Source organism: Musa acuminata, chromosome BXJ3-8 (genome assembly GCF_036884655.1).
Source record: "Musa acuminata AAA Group cultivar baxijiao chromosome BXJ3-8, Cavendish_Baxijiao_AAA, whole genome shotgun sequence".
Classification (NCBI taxonomy): Eukaryota; Viridiplantae; Streptophyta; class Magnoliopsida; order Zingiberales; family Musaceae; genus Musa; species Musa acuminata.
In genome coordinates this window covers 14946425-14963934 of record NC_088356.1, presented here as the reverse complement: position 1 = coordinate 14963934, position 17510 = coordinate 14946425, and positions in this window count along the sequence as shown.

Below are 17510 nucleotides of genomic sequence, written 5' to 3'. Positions count from 1 at the left end.
CAAACTCCTGGACTTTGCGACGATCCACTTGGCAAGTTCCGACGAGCTTCGCTTGGCAAGCTTCTGTACTTCTCGGATCTGTTCTCGCAGAACCTCCGACGACCGTCCGAACTTCCGTCGAACTCTCGAACTTCCAACGTGATCATGAACTTGACTCCGGCGTAACTCCTGCTGCTTGTCTAACTTTCATCGTAGTTAATCCTGCACACTTAAAACAAAAACTTTGATCGAGACAATTAATCCTAAGCAATTAACCAAGTTGTCCGGCATGTCATTGGTCCCTCGACGCTTCGTCCGATTCTTCGGCGCATCGTCCTTTCCTGCAGCCTATTGCCCAATCGGCCTGTTGGCTCCGCAACTCCGATATCCTTGGCACAATACCTGCTCTTCTTGGCCCGATGCCCGAGTCCACGACCCGAAGCCTTCTGTCGATACGTCGACCGATCCACCGGCCCGACGTCCAATCTTCTGACATGTTCCTCCGGCACAACATGATGTTCCTGCTTTAATTGTCTCATCCTGATCAAAGCATCCTGCGTCACTCAAAACGCATATTAAATCATAAACATATTTCAAGTAGTTTCATCATCAAAATACGAGATTCAACAGACTTGACTCCGGCGCAACTCCTGCTACATGTCTTAACTCTCATCATAGTTAATCCTGCACACTTATCTCAACACATAGATTAGACAACAAATGACAATTGACTTTATCATCAAAATCCGAGATTCAACAATTTTCCTCCGGCCCAATATGATTCTTCCTGCTTTAATTATCTTATCCTGATCGAAGCATCCTACGTCACTCAAAATGCAGATCAAATCATAAACACTTATCAATTCGTTTCATCATCAAAATTCGAGATTCAACATCCCGATGACTGGCTGTGCTAGATCTAGAACCTTTAGACCTATACGTCCGATATAAAAGAGTGGAGTACTCATACGGGACATTCTTGGTGTCTCAAGTCTAAGGACCATATATACCACTAGTACTATAGAATCACTGTCTGACAATAAGGCGTCATCAACCATCCAGCATTCTATAAGTGGATCAATCATTGAACTCATTCTCCAATGAGCACCTGTATTGTATCCTTAGTGTCTCCACACGAGCAGCTATGAAACCAGTTGCATCCATCATATGGACGTGTATACACCGCACCAGTCTATCTGGTTATCTTGATGTCCCTCTCCAATAACTTATGATTATGATTATTTAGTATTTGTATTTAAAGGCAAATGAGTCTCATTATCGTGATCTCATCACGACCCGATTCCCATTACACAAATCCATAAACATCACAATATATTCAAGCAACAAACAATATAAAGTGATAAAATATCAAATAATAATAACAAGCAAAAGACTATGTCAAGTCATATGTGCCATCACTCACGTGATTGGCTTGCAAGGCACCTATGACTAGCATATCTAAAAGTGTACGAATCCTCCTTTTGATAAACTATTAAGCTGATGTGTATAAGGATGTGTCCATTGGGATAGAATCTCATGATCCTTGAGGAACTGAGTGAACTCTATACTCAAGTACTTACCTTCTTGATCTGATCGAAGAATCTTGATACGCTTTTCAATCTTGTTCTCTACCTCATTCTTATATTCCTTGAATTTCTCGATGGCCTCAAACTTATACTTCATCAAGTACACATGTCCATACCTAAAGAAATCGTTACTAAAAGTAATGAAATAGGAGTAACCACCTATGGCCAGTTGACATGGGACCAAATACATTACTATGTATGAGTTTCAACTTAGTGGCTTTCTCTCTCTAGTTTCACTAAATAGAGAGTTTGTCAGTTTTTTATGGAGGCAAGGCTCACAAGTTGTATATGACTCATAGTCGAATGTATTTAAGTATCCATCCTTTAGTCAAATACATTATTGACGTAGCTATCATCCAAAAAATATATATATATATTGTGTGAGAAAGGGTGAAGCCGGCAACCATGCACACTGAACCTTCTCAACGGAGAAGAAACCTTTGCTTCCCGACGCCCACCATCACAACCTCTTATCCACCGTCGGCACTACTTCCCGGCCAGCGACCACCGCTGCCGTCACTCCCCGACTAGCGACCACCGCCGCCGTCGCTCCCCGGCCAACGCCCACCGGCACTACTGCACCCCGGTCATCAACCTTCTCTCTTTGCTTCCCCATCTCGCTGAAGTAAGAAGGTCGCGATTGCTGTTTCCCAGTCGGCGATGCTACCCTAGCCACACCACCATCGTTGCCTCCCCTTGGGTTGCAACTGCAGTCGCCGGTTGCCTCTTCCCTCACGACGACCGTGTTAGGATCAAGAGTAGCACTAAAGGGGGGGGTGGGGTGATGCGTTAGTGCAGCGAAAAAAAATGATGATTTTGAAAAATAATTGTTTTGATTCAATCCATTTCGAAAAGAAACTCTTCTTGAAAGCTTTCGTAAGAGTGCAAAGATAAGGTTAAGGAAGTTTAAATAATGTAAATTGCACAAATAGAAAAGTAAACTAGAATTTAGAGTGGTTCAGTCGTTGTGACCAACATCCACTTCTGATTCCTCCTGTGTCGAGTTCATTGGCGTCCACTAATGGTCTTCCTTCAATAGGCGAAGACCAACCACCTCTTTACAGTGCTTTCTCCTTTACACAGGTTTAGGAGATAACCCTTACAAGTTTCATACCTTTCTTGAATGATCTCAACACTTAGAAAGGGAGGAGGAGTACTCTAGCACTTTTACAATACTTTAACACTTCAAAGACTCAAGATTATGCCAATACTTTTGTGCCCTTTCATGCAGAAAAGGGTGGGGTATTTATAGGCCCCAATGGCTTCAAAATTGGAGCCAAAAAGTGTCTCATCCTAGTTTTTCGGGTACTAGTGGTACCACCGCCTAACAGAGCTCGGAAACCGAGCTCTAGCGGTACCACTGCTTGACATGGGCAGTACCACCACTAGCATCATTAACTGTCGATGGTACCGCTGCCAAGAACACCTGAGAGACTGGGTCTGCTAAGTGGTGCCATCGTCGGCCACGATTTCAGGTGCTGAATGGGCTATTCAATCCGACCCAATTCAGCCCTATTAAGGGCCCAATTGGCGCCTAACCGAATTAGTGGGATTACCTCCTGATCCTAACTTAACTAATATTCTAACTATGATTTCAGGCAAGCAATTAGTCCGGTATGTCGATTTTTCTTTCGGCGAACCTCCGGCAAACTTCTCGGCGAAACTTTCGGTGAGCTTCCAACTAACTCCCGATGAACTCTCGACGATCTTCCAACGAACTCTCGGCGATCTTCCAATGAACTCTCGTCTATCTTCCAATGAGCTCTCGGCGATCTTCTGACGAGCCTCCGGTGAACTTTCAACGAACTCTCTGCGAGCTCCTGATACACTTCCGGTACATCATCCGAATCTTTGACTCTAGCCCATCATCTTCTTTATGCCTTACTGCTATCATAGTTAATCCTGTACATTTATCTCAGCACATAGATTAGGTCAACAATTCACCAAATGATTTCATCATCAAAATCTGAGATTCAACAATCTCCCCTTTTTGATAATGACAACAAATTGGTGAACGAGTTAACATTTACTCTCCCTATCTATATGCCATATTTTGAGAAAAGATATTTTTGAATTCAAGGTATTATTGTTGTATCCATATTTTGAGAAAAGATAACTAATTATGGTTGTATCCATTAGATACACAAAAAACTTTGGAAATCACAGATTTGAAATTCACCACCGCGATCACTCTGAATTGATGAAATCATAAAACCCTTATCATTTTGTATAAGTTTACAAAACATAGAAAAATACCTAAATCACTTTTGTGTGCCAAGAAGTAAGTCCAAGTGTATTTACTATAATCATCCATGATGACAAGGCGTATTTGCTGCTCCAAGGCTTGATATAGTAATTGTTCTAAACAAGTCCATATGGATCAATTGCAATAGTCAAGAGGTGCTTATTTGGTTCTTTGGTTTGAAACTACCCTTTTTATGTTTTCCTAGTTGACATGCATCACACACATTGTCTGTAATAAACTTAATGTGAGGAATTTCTCTTACAAGTTTTTTAGATGAGATTTGAGAGATTAGTTTCATGTTAGCATGACCTAATCTCCTATGCCAAAGCCAAGCATCGTTATTCAAAATCGAAAAACATATTTTATTACAAAGATCATCAATGTCGATAGTATATATATTATTTTATTTTAGGGCAATCATAGATGTGTTTTTGTGTGGTTTTTCAATAATGCAAGTATTGGATTCAAATCTAATGATGTATCCTTTATCATATAATTGACTAATGCTCAAAAGGTTATGCTTTAAGCCATCAACCAATAAAACATCTTAAATAAAGAAGTTAGATTTGTTACCTATGGTTCCTTTGTCAATGATTTTACCCTTGATGTCTTCGATGGTGATATATCCTTCGTCTAGGCTAATAAGCTAAGAGAATTGAGATGGATCTCCGGTCATATGCCTTGAGCATCTATTATCAAGTACCATATTTTGTTCTTAGCTTGTGATGGTAAACATTTTTACAAAAGAGGGTGATTTTTAGGTAGACATTTGACCTTGGGTACCTCAAAATCGATCTACTTATTAGGAATGAGTCGGCACTAAGAGGGGCGGGGGGTGAATTAGTACAGCGGTAAAAATTACGTCAGTTTGAAAATCTCATTGCGATTAAACCCATTTCGGAAGATATTAACTTGAAAGCATACGAAAGAGTGTAGTGGATATAAAGCAAGTAAAGAATAGTAGTTTGCAGTAAATGTAAATTGCAAGAAGTAAATGCAAACCGAGTTATAGTGGTTCGGTCATCGTGACCTACATCCACCCCATAGATTCCTCTTCCGTCGAGGCCACCAGCATCCACTAACAATCTTCCTTTAATAGGCAAAGATCAACCTCCTTCTTACAACTATATTCTCCTTTTGCAGGCTCAGGAGAGAACCTTTACACCCCCTTTATGCAAAGCTTTCCTCACACTCTCCCTTAGAATGGTCTCTAAACTTTAGGAGGAGAGACTCTATACTTTACAAGGGTTTTCAACTCTAGAAATACAAAGTTTTTGTTCACTTTTCTTGCTACTCCATACAAGAATAGCTATGGTATTTATAGACCTCAAATGACTTCAAAAATGGAGCCAAAATTCAAATCCCTTGAAATTTTAGGGTACGGGCGGTACCACCGCCTGCACTGGGCGGTACCACTACCCAGACTGACGGTACCATCACCTAACAGTCTTGGAGATTGAGTCTAGGTAGTACCACCGGCCAGATTGGTGGTACCATCACCTGACACATTCTTGAAAATTATGCCATGACGGTTTCAACTGTTTGGTCATTGTTTGAGCCTTTCTCTTGGCCCAACACAGCCCAAACTTGGGCCCAACTGTCCCCTAATTGGGTTGAATCAATTCTAATCCCAATTATATACTAACTATGAAATTTAAGGTATATACTAAGCAAATCCAGTCCGGTTAGTCTAGGTTTCTTCCGGCAAGCTTCCGGCAAACTTCCGACGATCTCTCGGCAATGTTCCAACAGACTCCCAACAAGCTCCTGGACTTCATGATGATCTTCTTGGCAAGTTTTAATGAGCTTCTTTGGCAAGCTCCTAGACTTCTCTATCAATTCTGATAGAACTTCCGATGAACGTCCGGACTTCCGACGAACTCTCGAACTCCCAACAATATCTCATTCTTGACTTCGGGACTTCATTTGCTTTATGCCTTGATCGCTATCATAGTTAATCCTACATAATTAAAGCCAACTTTGTTCTTAGACAATTATTACAATGCTTGAATAATGTTGTTCGGCATGTCATTGTTTCATCGACGCTTCGTCCGATTCTTCGGCGCATCGTCCTCTCTTGTGGCCTATTGCCTAATCAGCTAGTTGACCTCCGCAACGTCGATTTCCTTGGTGCAATTTCCGCTCTTCTTGGCCCGATGCCCGAACCCATAGCCCGAAGCCTTCTGCTAATATATCGACTGATCCTTCAGCTCGACGTTCAATCTTCTAACATGTTTTTCTCCGACCCAACATGATTCTTCCTGCTTTAATTGTCTCTCCCTGATCGAAACTTCTTGCTTTACTCAAAATATAGATTAAATCATAAATACTATCAATTAGTTTCATCATGAAAATTCATGATTCAACAATCTCTCCTTTTTTGATGATGACAACTAATTGATTGACAGAGTTAACCTTAACTCCCAGAGTTTAAACAAACTTCCCCTATCAATATGCTATATTGATAGAAACTTTGAAATCATAGTATTTTCAACATTGCATACAACATGAGTATTGAAATAACCAATTTATCACATCATTGCATGCATCATAAAATCATGCATAATCAAAATTTTCAAGTATATCATTGCATGCATTATTATCATCATAACTTCTCCCCCTTTGTCATCAACAAAAAGGAGAAGTGCAACTATCAGTTTTTAGAGATATGCAAGTTTTACAACAAACAAGTTAGTAAATTTAAAGATGTGCAAGTTAGCATATTTGCTTTTCCTTACGATGTTCAAACTAGCAAGTTTTTGAAATGTACAAGATAGCATCATTTTTGCATTTTCTTGAAATGTGTAACTTAGCAAAATTCACAATATAGCATCATTCTTTCTTCTCTTTTGAGAAGTGCAAGGTAGCAATTTTTGCTTCCTTTGCAATGTTCAAACTAGTAATTCTAACAAGTTTTTCATCATGCAAGCTAGTTTTTTTTTTTTTTTACATCATTTTAGAAAATGTAAGTTAGCAATATTTGAGATATTCAAGAAAGCAACTTTTGCTTCTTGAAATAAGCAAGTTAGCAATCTTTGCTCCTCTTTTGAGATGAGCAAGCTATCATGTTTTTGCATCTTCTTGAATTGCATAAGCTAGCAAATCTTTTTTTTTTGAGATGTGCACACTAGCAATTCTTTCTCCCCCTTTGTCATTGGCAAAAAGAGGGGAATAATAATACAATGGTACAATTCATCAATTTTTAAATTATGAGAAAAATAAAGTGTCATTCTTATTACAATATGCCATCATTAAGACAAACCTTGAATTCAAGTCAACGCAATTTTAATTATGATTCACATCATATGCAATACATCATATTCATCATCATAATGAAATCATAAGTACTATATGTATCATTCTGAGTCATAGATATTTCACATCATGATGGTATCAATTTGTCAAATTACATCCTACTATGCATGATCATAACTTCTCTCCCTTTTGTCATTGTAAACAAGAAAGAAGAAGGGAAGAACATAATGGTGTAAAATATTTCAATCATTACAAGGCATACAAGTCATAAATATAAAGAAATCATGTCATGAAAGATAAGACCATTTGAATACCAAAAGATATGATTCAAATGGTAAATCTCTTCTTTAAATAAAATACTAAGAAAAAATTATAGGAGTACAAAGAATAGATCTTGATTAAAAAAACTCAAGTAATTCCAAGAAACCAAGATCATGACTTGGATAAAACTCATTCAAATTCAAATCGTCAAAATCATCAAAATCACTTTTCGGAAAGTTCAACGAAGGCAATGTAAATATATTCACATGAGAACTTGATTCATGCCTAAGAAATCTCACGTTATAATTCTTGAAAAATCAAGATAAAAGCTCATTCAAATTTAAATTGTCAACTCAAAATCATTTTCAAGAGATTCAGAAAACATACATTCATTGATATCCTTTTTTGAAAGATTGATAAAGTAGGGTTTGATAAATTCTTTAAGAAAAATGTTTTCCTTCCTCTTTTTTTTATTTGATTTATTTCACACAAGCATGCCCAAGTTTTTTATGCCAAGTCAAAGCATGCATCATCGTTTAAGATCGAAAAATAAATTTCATCATCATGAAAAAAAATATAACACATTGAACATAAGGCTTCTTTAAACAAAAGATTTGGTTTATCATTTTAATTCCAATGATAACATATTTTTCTTTTTATATGTTTCATTTTATGTGATTGATTTCATATTAGGATGCTCAAGTTTTTCATATGAAAACCATACATCATAGTTTAAAATCGAAAGAGCAAATCTCATCATGGAATCATCAAGATCAGTAAACCATAAATTACCCAAAAATTATTATTACTTCAAATCATCATGCATAATTAAATATAAAATCATCAAGCATGATACTTACATTATTTCATATAAGCATGCCTTTTTCATTTATTCCAAATCAAAACATGCATCATTTTTAAAATAAAAAAAGTAATTTTCATTATGGTAAAAACTGATAAGCCATAAATTACAAGAATCATCATGCATAATTTTGAAATATAAACTTATTAAGCATGATCAGTATGCTTTATTAAATCATCAAGCATGATTTCACTAAACATGAAGCATTTTTAATCACATTCGAAAATTATCAATTTAGATACACATTTATGCTTCTTAAACATATACATAAAGTTAATCTTACTAGGTCTACAAGCATTAGATTAACATTTTGTTCATTTATCATAAAACATATAATTTTTGTGATCATTTTCTCAAAATAAAATGAAGCATGATATAACCTTTTTGTAATTTTTATTTTTTATTTCTAGTAACTAATTTAAAAACAACTCATGAAAAAACATCAAGTAATTTCGAAATAAGGCAAAGGGGTTTTGGTTACCTCATTGTCAAAAGTCGTTAAGGCGTAGTTTGCCACCTCGCCTTTGTTGATTTTCTCCTCATCTTCCGATGAGCTCGATTCGTCCCAAAGTGGTTCCCTCTTCTTGCGTTCATAGCAAGTAGTTGCGTTCTTTTTGTTCTTTAATTTTTGTTTCCTGAACTTTTTAAATTTTATAGTCAGGAGTTCAAGTTCACCATCACTTAAGCTTATGCTCGAGTGGTCTTCAATTGTTCTAAGTCCGAAATCCTCATGTTCTTTGGAAGGTTGTCCTCAAGTTCATTTTGTGCATTGTGTGCCATTTCATATGTCATTAATGAACCAAAAAGTTCTTCAAGTGAAAAATTATTAAGATCTTTTGCCTCTTGTATTGCAATTACTTTCAAATCCCAACTATTATTAAGAGAACGTAAAATTTTGTTTACAAGTTCAAAATCTGAAAAACATCTATCAAGTGCTTTTAAATCATTGATGACATTCATAAAATGGGTGTACCTGTCATCAACGGTTTCTCTTGGCTTTATTCGAAAATTTTCAAAATCATGCATTAAAAGATTTATCTTAGAATCTTTTACTCTACTAGTGCCTTCGTGTATGATTTTGAGATTGTGCCATATATCGAAAGTTGTTTCGCACATAGAAATTCGATTGAATTCGTTTTTTTCCAAGGCACAAAATAGAGCATTCATAGCTCTAGCATTTAAAGAAAAAGTCTTCTTCTCCAAATCATTCCAATGCTTCATTGGAAGAGAAGACCTTCGAAAATCGCTTTCGACAATATTCTATAAGTTCAAATCCAAAGAGAGCAAGAAAACTCTCATTCGAGTTTTCCAATATTTATAGTCCGTCCCATTGAACATGGGAGGACGAATGAGAAAGTGATCCTCTTGAAAGTCGAAAAGAGTCATTTCTCTTTAGGTGTTAAATCAAATGAGAAAAACGTGGCTCTGATACCAACTGTTAGGAATGAGTCAGTACCAAATAAGAGGGGAGGGGGGGTGAATTAGTGCAGCGATAAAAATTACATCGATTTGAAAATCTCATTGCGATTAAACCTGTTTCGGGAGATATTAACTTGAAAGCATACAAAAGTGTATAGTGGATGTAAAGCAAGTAAAGAAGGGTAGTTTACAGTAAATGTAAATTGCAAGAAGTAAATGCAAACCGAATTATAGTGGTTCAGTCGTCATGACCTACATCCACTCCACTGATTCCTCTTCCGTCGAGGCCACCGGCATCCACTAACGATCTTTTTTTAGTAGACAAAGATCAACCTCCTTCTTACAACTCTATTCTCCTTTTGCAGGCTCAGGAGAGAACCTTTACACCCCTTTTTATAAAGCTTCCCTCACACTCTCCCTTATAATGGTCTTTAAGCTTTAGGAGGAGGGACTCTATACTTTACAAGAGTTTTCAACTCTAGAAATATAGAGTTTTTGTTCACTTTTCTTACTACTCCATGTAGGAATAGCTAGGGTATTTATAAACCTTAAATGGCTTCAAAAATGGAGCCAAAATTTAAATTCCCAAAAATTTTAGGGTACGGGCGGTATCACCGCCTACAGCCTGACACTGGGCAGTACCACCACCCAGAATTGCAGTACCACCGCCTAACAGTCTTGGAGACTGAGTCTAGGTGGTACTATCATAGAAACTAGTGGTATCACTGCCTGACACATTCTCGAAGATTGTGCCATGATGGTTTTACTTATTTGTCACTATTTGGGCCTTTCTCTTGGCCCAACACAGCCCAAACTTGGGCCCAACTATCCCCTAATTGGGTTAACCCAATTCTAATCCCAATTATATACTAAATATAAAATTTAGGATATATACTAAGCAAATTCGATCTGGTTAGTCTAGGTTTCTTCTGACGAGCTTCCGGTGATCTTCTAGCAAGCTTCCAGTGATCTTCCGGCAAACTTCTGACAATCTCTCGGTAATGTTCCAGCGGACTCCCAACAAACACTTGGACTTCATGATGACCTTCTTGGTGAGTTCCAACAAGGTTCTTTGGTAACCTCCTGGACTTCTCTGTCAATTCCGACAGAACTTTCGATGAACGTCCGGACTTTCGATGAACTCTCGAACTCCCAACGATATCTTGTTCTTAACTCCGGGACTTCATTTGCTTTATGCCTTGATCACTCTCATAGTTAATCTTGTATAATTAAAACCTACTTCGATCTTAGACAATTATTACAAAGCTTGAATATTGTTGTCTAGCATGTCATTGGTTCATCGACACTTCGTCTGATTCTTCAACGCATCATCCTCTCTTACGGCCTAGTGCCCAATCGACCAATTGACCTCCATAACTCCGATTTTCTTAGTGCAATTTCTGCTCTTCTTGGCCTGATGCCCGAACCCATGGCCCAAAGCCTTTTACCGATACATCGATCGATCCTTCGGCTCAACGTCTAATCTTATAACATGTTTTTCTCCGGCCCAATATGATTCTTCCTGCTTTAATTGTCTCTCCCTGATCGAAGCTTCCTGCTTCACTCAAAATGCAGATTAAATCATAAATACTATCAATTGGTTTCATTATCAAAATCTGAGATTTAACACTACTTAACTTATCATTTTGCATAGAGTTCTTTATGGTTCCTTTAGAAACCCAAATTAATTTGTGTGGGCTATATCTCTTAACTAGACATTTATATGCAACATGTCCAAGTTTGTAACAAAAGTTGCTTTTGGTGTGGGGTGATACATACAAGGTAGGGCCTTTAACAAATGTGGTTGGATTTTGGTGAGAGCTACTCACAAATCTGATTCTACCTCTTCTATGAACTTGACCCTTATTGGCAACGATCATGTTCAAGGACTTACTACCAACCTCAAACTTTTCTAAAATTTCTTTGAGTAGCAAGTTTTCCTTTTTAAGCATTTCTAATTCATGGCATTTTGTACAAGGAGCTAAACTATCATCATACTCAATTTTTAGTCTATCAAAATCACTAATAAGAGAAGCATGCTCCTTTTTCAAAGAGTTATACTTTTTACTCAAAGTTCTACATTCATCAAACAATTCATGAAAAGCACTTAAAAGCTCATCGAAAGATAAATTTTCATCTAATGAACTACTTACCACATCATTGATAGCCATTAGTACGTAGTAAGCAACTTGCTCGGTATTGGTTGTCTCCTCTTCTTTGGATGCACTTGAGTCATCCCATGTTGCTTCAAGAGCATTCTTTTTATTTGGTTGCTTCTTCTTTGCTATGGGACATTCGCTCTTAAAATGTCCCAACTTCTTCTTCTTGCATGTTACTTGTTCTTTCTTGGGTTCAAATTTATTTTTAGTGTCATTTTTAAATTTATTCCTTTTTATGAATTTTTTGAACTTTCTTGTCAAAAGTGCCAAGTTATCATCAAAGTTCTCATCGCTTGAATTTTCTTTCAAGTGGTCTTCTTGAGTTCTTAGTGTCATATCCTTCTTGTTCTTTAGAAGGTTGTTCTTAAGCTCTTCATGAGCATTACAAGTCATCTCATAGATCGTTAGTGACCCGATTAGTACTTCGAGAGGAAAGTTATTTAAGTCATTGTCCTCTTGGATGATCGTTACTTTAGGGTCCCAACTTTTTGGAAGAGATTTTAAAATTTTATTAACAAGATCAAAATCCAAGAAACTTTTACCAAGTCCTTTTAGACCATTGACGACATCCGTAAATCGGGTGTACATGTCTCCAATGGTCTTCTCGGTTTTATTCGAAACAAGTCATAAGTATGGACTAAAAGATTAATTTTTGACTCCTTAACTCTACTAGTGCCTTCATGAGTAATTTCAAGTGTGTGCTAAATATCAAAAGTCATTTCACAAATGGACATTCGATTAAACTCGTTTTATCCAAAGCTCAAAACAAGGCATTCATAGCCTTGGTATTTAAAGTGAAAGTCTTATTCTCCAACTCATTCCAATCGCTCATTGGAAGAGAAGACTTTTGAAAATTATTTTCTACAAGATTCCATAACTCAAAATCCATTGAAATTAGAAAAATCCTCATTCTAGTCTTCCAATAGGTGTAATCCGTTCCATTAAACTTTGGTGGATGTATGATTGAATGACCCTCTTGGTTGTTAAAAAATGTCATCTCTCTTGTGTTCCAAACTAAATGAGAGTGACTGAGCTCTGATACTAATTGTTAGGATCAAGAGTGGCACTTAGAGGGGGGGGGGGTGAATTAGTGTAGTGAAAAAAAGCATTGATTCTGAAAAATATTCGTATCGATTCAATCCGTTTCAAAAAGAAACTCTTCTTGAAAGCTTTCGTAAGAGTGCAAAGAGAAGGTTAAAGAAGTTTGCAGTAATATAAATTGCATAAATAGAAAAGCAAACCGGAATTTATAGTGGTTCGGTTGTTATGATCTACATCTACTTATGATTCCTCCTGTGTCGAGGTCATAGGCGTCCACTAATGGTCTTCCTTCAATAGGCGAAGGCCAACCATCTCTTTATAGTGCTTTCTCCATTGCACAGGTTTAGGAGACAACCCTTACAAGTCTCACACCTCTCTTGAATGATCTCAACACTTAGATAGGGAGGAGGAGTACTCTAGCATTTTTACAACACTATAAAACTTCAAAAACTCAAGATTATGCCAATACTTTTATGCCCTTTCATGCAAAAAAGGATGGGGTATTTATAGGCCCCAATGGCTTCAAAATTATAGCCAAAAAGTGTCTCATCCTGGTTTTCCGGGGTACTGGTAGTACCATGTTAGGATCGAGAGCACTAAGAGGGGGGGGGGGGTGAATTAGTGCAGCGGATATTTTTCAGCGATTAAAAAGCGAAGACTACGTTCGTTCGACAAAGACTATTTTGATGCAAAAAACCGATTCTAAGATTACTTATGATTAAGTGCAGTTTACGTTTAAGCGCAGTTAGCGTCTAAATGCAGATTGCGTCTAAACTCAGATTGCGTCTAAGCGCAGATTGCGTCTAAGCGCAGATTGCGTCTAAGCGCAGATTGCGTCTAAACGCAGATTACGTCTAAGCGCAGATTGAGCAGAAGTATAAAGACAATGTGCTGCTATTGTACAGCTCAAAAGGTAATCTGTAAAAAACAGATTTACGTCTAAACACAGATTTGCGTCTAAACGCAGATTTACGTCTACACGCAGATTTACGTCTTAAACGCAGATTTACGTCTTAGACGCAGATTTACGTCTGAACTTTGAAACTCGTTTGTATATTCGCAGAGGGCAGTATGCAGTTGAAATCAAGACGTAAACGTAAACTGAAATCTGACGATTGTGCGAGGAAAGCCGATTTACGTCTAAATGCAGTTTTACGTCTAAATGTTGAAACTCGTTCGTAAAATTGCAGAAGACAGTTTGCAGTTATAAATAGAATCAAACTGTAAGTGTAAACTGCAAAGAAACTCGTTTGCAAAAGCACAGAGGACAGTTCTGCAGAATCAAAACGTAAACGTAAACTATAATGTACTAAAACATGACTTTACGTCTGAATGCAGATTCGGAAGAACAGCACTTAGAACTTGTTCGTGAAAGCGCAGAGAGCAGTAGTAGTGGAGGAGGTTTGCAGTAAAGATAAAGTGCTCAAAGATAAACGCAAACCAGAGATTTAGAGTGGTTCGGTCAGTCCTGACCTACTCCACTTTTGGCTTCCTCCACCGACGAGGTTGCCGACGTCAACTAGGGGCCTTCCTTCAATGGGTGAAGGCCAAACTGCCCTTTTACAGTTTCTCTCCTTTTGACAGGCTCAGGAGACAACCTTTACAGACCTTTCTCTCCTCACTTTACAACTGAAAACTTGAAGAACAGAAGGAGGAGACTTAAAGGCTTTACAATCACTTTTGAGCTCTTAGAATCACAGAAAAGATCAAGATTTCGGTGTAGGTCTGTATCTCTTCAGTGTTGAATGGGTTGGGAATTTATAGGCCCCAACCCAATTCAAATTTGGAGCTCAAAACGATCAAATCCCGGAATTCCGGGATCAGGCGGTTGCACCTCTTGACTGGAGAGGTTGCACCGCCTGGCAGAGCTCGAAGACCGAGCTCAGGCGGTGCCACCTCTCTGCCAGGGAGGTTGTACCGCCCAGTCTTGCTCGAAGACTGAGCTCAGGCGGTGCCACCTCTCTGCCAGGGAGGTTGCACCGCCCAGTCTAGCTCGAAGACTGAGCTCAGGCGGTGCCACCTCTCTGCCAGGGAGGTTGCACCGCCCAGTCTAGCTCGAAGACTAAGCTCAGGCGGTGCCACCTCCCGGCTGGGGAGGTTGCACCGCCCAGTCTCGCTGGGAGGCTTAGCCCAGGCGGTGCCACCTCCTGGCCTGGGCGGTTGCACCTCCTGGTGCAATCAGGGTCCGAATGGTTCATTCCATTCGACCCAATTTCAATCTTTCAGGGGCCCAATTGCCCCAAGATTAAGCCAATGGGATCACCTCCCATTTTCCAACTTAATCATCGTGCTAACTACGATTAAATCTAAGACAACTTCTGCAGCTTTGCTTCGGTGCGTCAGTCGCTCCTTCCGGCGAGTTTCCGGCGAACTTCCGTCGATCATCCGATGAACCCTCGGTGATGCTCCTGCGGACTTCCGGCAAACTCCTGGACTTTGCGACGATCCACTTGGCAAGTTCCGACGAGCTTCGCTTGGCAAGCTTCTGGACTTCTCGGATCTGTTCTCGCAGAACTTTCGACGACCGTCCAAACTTCCGTCGAACTCTCGAACTCCCAACGTGATCATGAACTTGACTCCGGCGCAACTCTTGCTGCTTGTCTATCTTTCATCGTAGTTAATCCTGCACACTTATCTCAACACATAGATTAGACAACAAATGACAATTGACTTCATCATCAAAATCCGAGATTCAACAATCTCCCCCTTTTTGATGATGACAATCAATTGATAATGGAGTTATCCTTAACTCCCCCTATCTATATGCCATAGTTGAGATAAGTCAACCTTGAATTCAAGACCTAAGAATTCAAGTGACGTATTGATAAGTTAGATCAGTTAAACTTATCAATACTCCCATCATGATACTCATCATGATGTATCTCTTCAAAGATGATGTCAGGGCTTGACATACATCATCAGATTTGTATGATTGTGTTTGTAACCATTCATCATGTAGTATGAACATTATCATATAAAGCTGTGAAGCACTATTACATGATGCATACATTTGAAATATACTAGCAAGTTTTTGCATTTTCTTCACATGATAACATATCAACTCAGGGCATAATGCAAACTTTAGCACATGTTTTTGTATCTCTTGGTGATGCAAGGATGGCATAATCATAGCAGTGTTTATAGCATCACTTATAATCATATCAATTCATATATATATCTCCCCCTTTGTCATTAACAAAAAGCATAATAATCATGATACTAGGAAATTAATCAAAGCAAGCTTATAGAGGAATTTCACATAGATTGCTCTAAATACTTCTTCCCCTTTGTGTTATAATCCATTGTCCATGTAAAGATTTTGCAGGATGGAATACATACACATGAATCACTTCATCAAATCTATTTCAGATACTTATTTTTCATGAAAGTGTACGAGAAAATCTGGTTCATAGCATTCGAAAAATAAGATGCATTCGGAGAAGATTTTGTTGCATATAATCATAGAGACATGGCAATCAAGTGATTTGATCATACAATATAGTCCAAAAAAATAATTTTAACAAATTTAAGTATTCGGACATATCAACATTCCTAATTCTCTTCTAATGAAGTCAAATTGTTCTTCACTTAGAGGTTTTGTAAAAATGTCAGCTAGTTGATGTTTAGTATCAATGAATTCTATGGTTACGTCATGATTGGTGACATGATCTCGTATAAAGTGATGTCTGATATCAATATGTTTCGTTCTTGAGTGTTGTATAGGATTCTTAGTTAAGCATATTGCACTTGTGTTATCACATTTAATTGGAATATTTTTGAGATGAACTTTATAATCTTCTAAGGTATTTTTCATCCATACAACTTGTGCACAGCATGCACTTGCTGTAATATATTCAGCTTCGGTTGTTGATAGTGCAACCGAGTTTTGTTTCTTTGATGACCAGGAAACAAGGGCATGTCCTAAAAATTGACATGATCCTGATGTGCTTTTTCTATCTAATCTACAGCCAGCAAAGTCAGCATCAGCATAAGCAATTAACTCAAAATTCTCTGATTTTGGGTACCATAATCCTAGATTTGTGGTACCATTAAGATATCTAAATATTCTTTTAACTGCTTTGAGATGAGATATCTTAGGGTTTGATTGAAATCTAGCACAAAGTCCTACACTGAACATGATGTCTGGTCTGGTTGCAGTGAGGTAAAGTAAACTTCCTATCATACCCCTATAAGTTTTTTGATCAAAGCTTTCTCCACTTTCATCAGTTTCTAACTTAGTGGAGGTGCTCATAGGAGTGTTACTAGCCTTTGAGTTGTTCATATTAAACCTTTTTAATAAATTCATGGCATATTTAGTTTGACTAATAAAGATGTCATTGCTTAGTTGTTTGATTTGTAAGCCTAAGAGGAATGTTAATTCTCCCATTAAGCTCATTTCGAATTCAAGACTCATAATTTTAGCAAAAGATTCACACAGAGATTCATTTGTAGAGCCAAAGATGATATCATCAACATAAATCTGAACAATGAGAAAATTATTTTCAAAATTCTTGATAAACAATGTAGTATCAACCTTGCCTTTTATGAAATTATTTTCAATGAAAAAAGAACTAAGTCTCTCATACCAAGCCCTTGGGGCTTGTTTTAAACCATAGAGAGCTTTAGTTAATCTAAACACATGATTAGGGAGGCTATTATTTTCAAATCCAGGAGGTTGTTCAACATCAACTTCTTCAGAAATA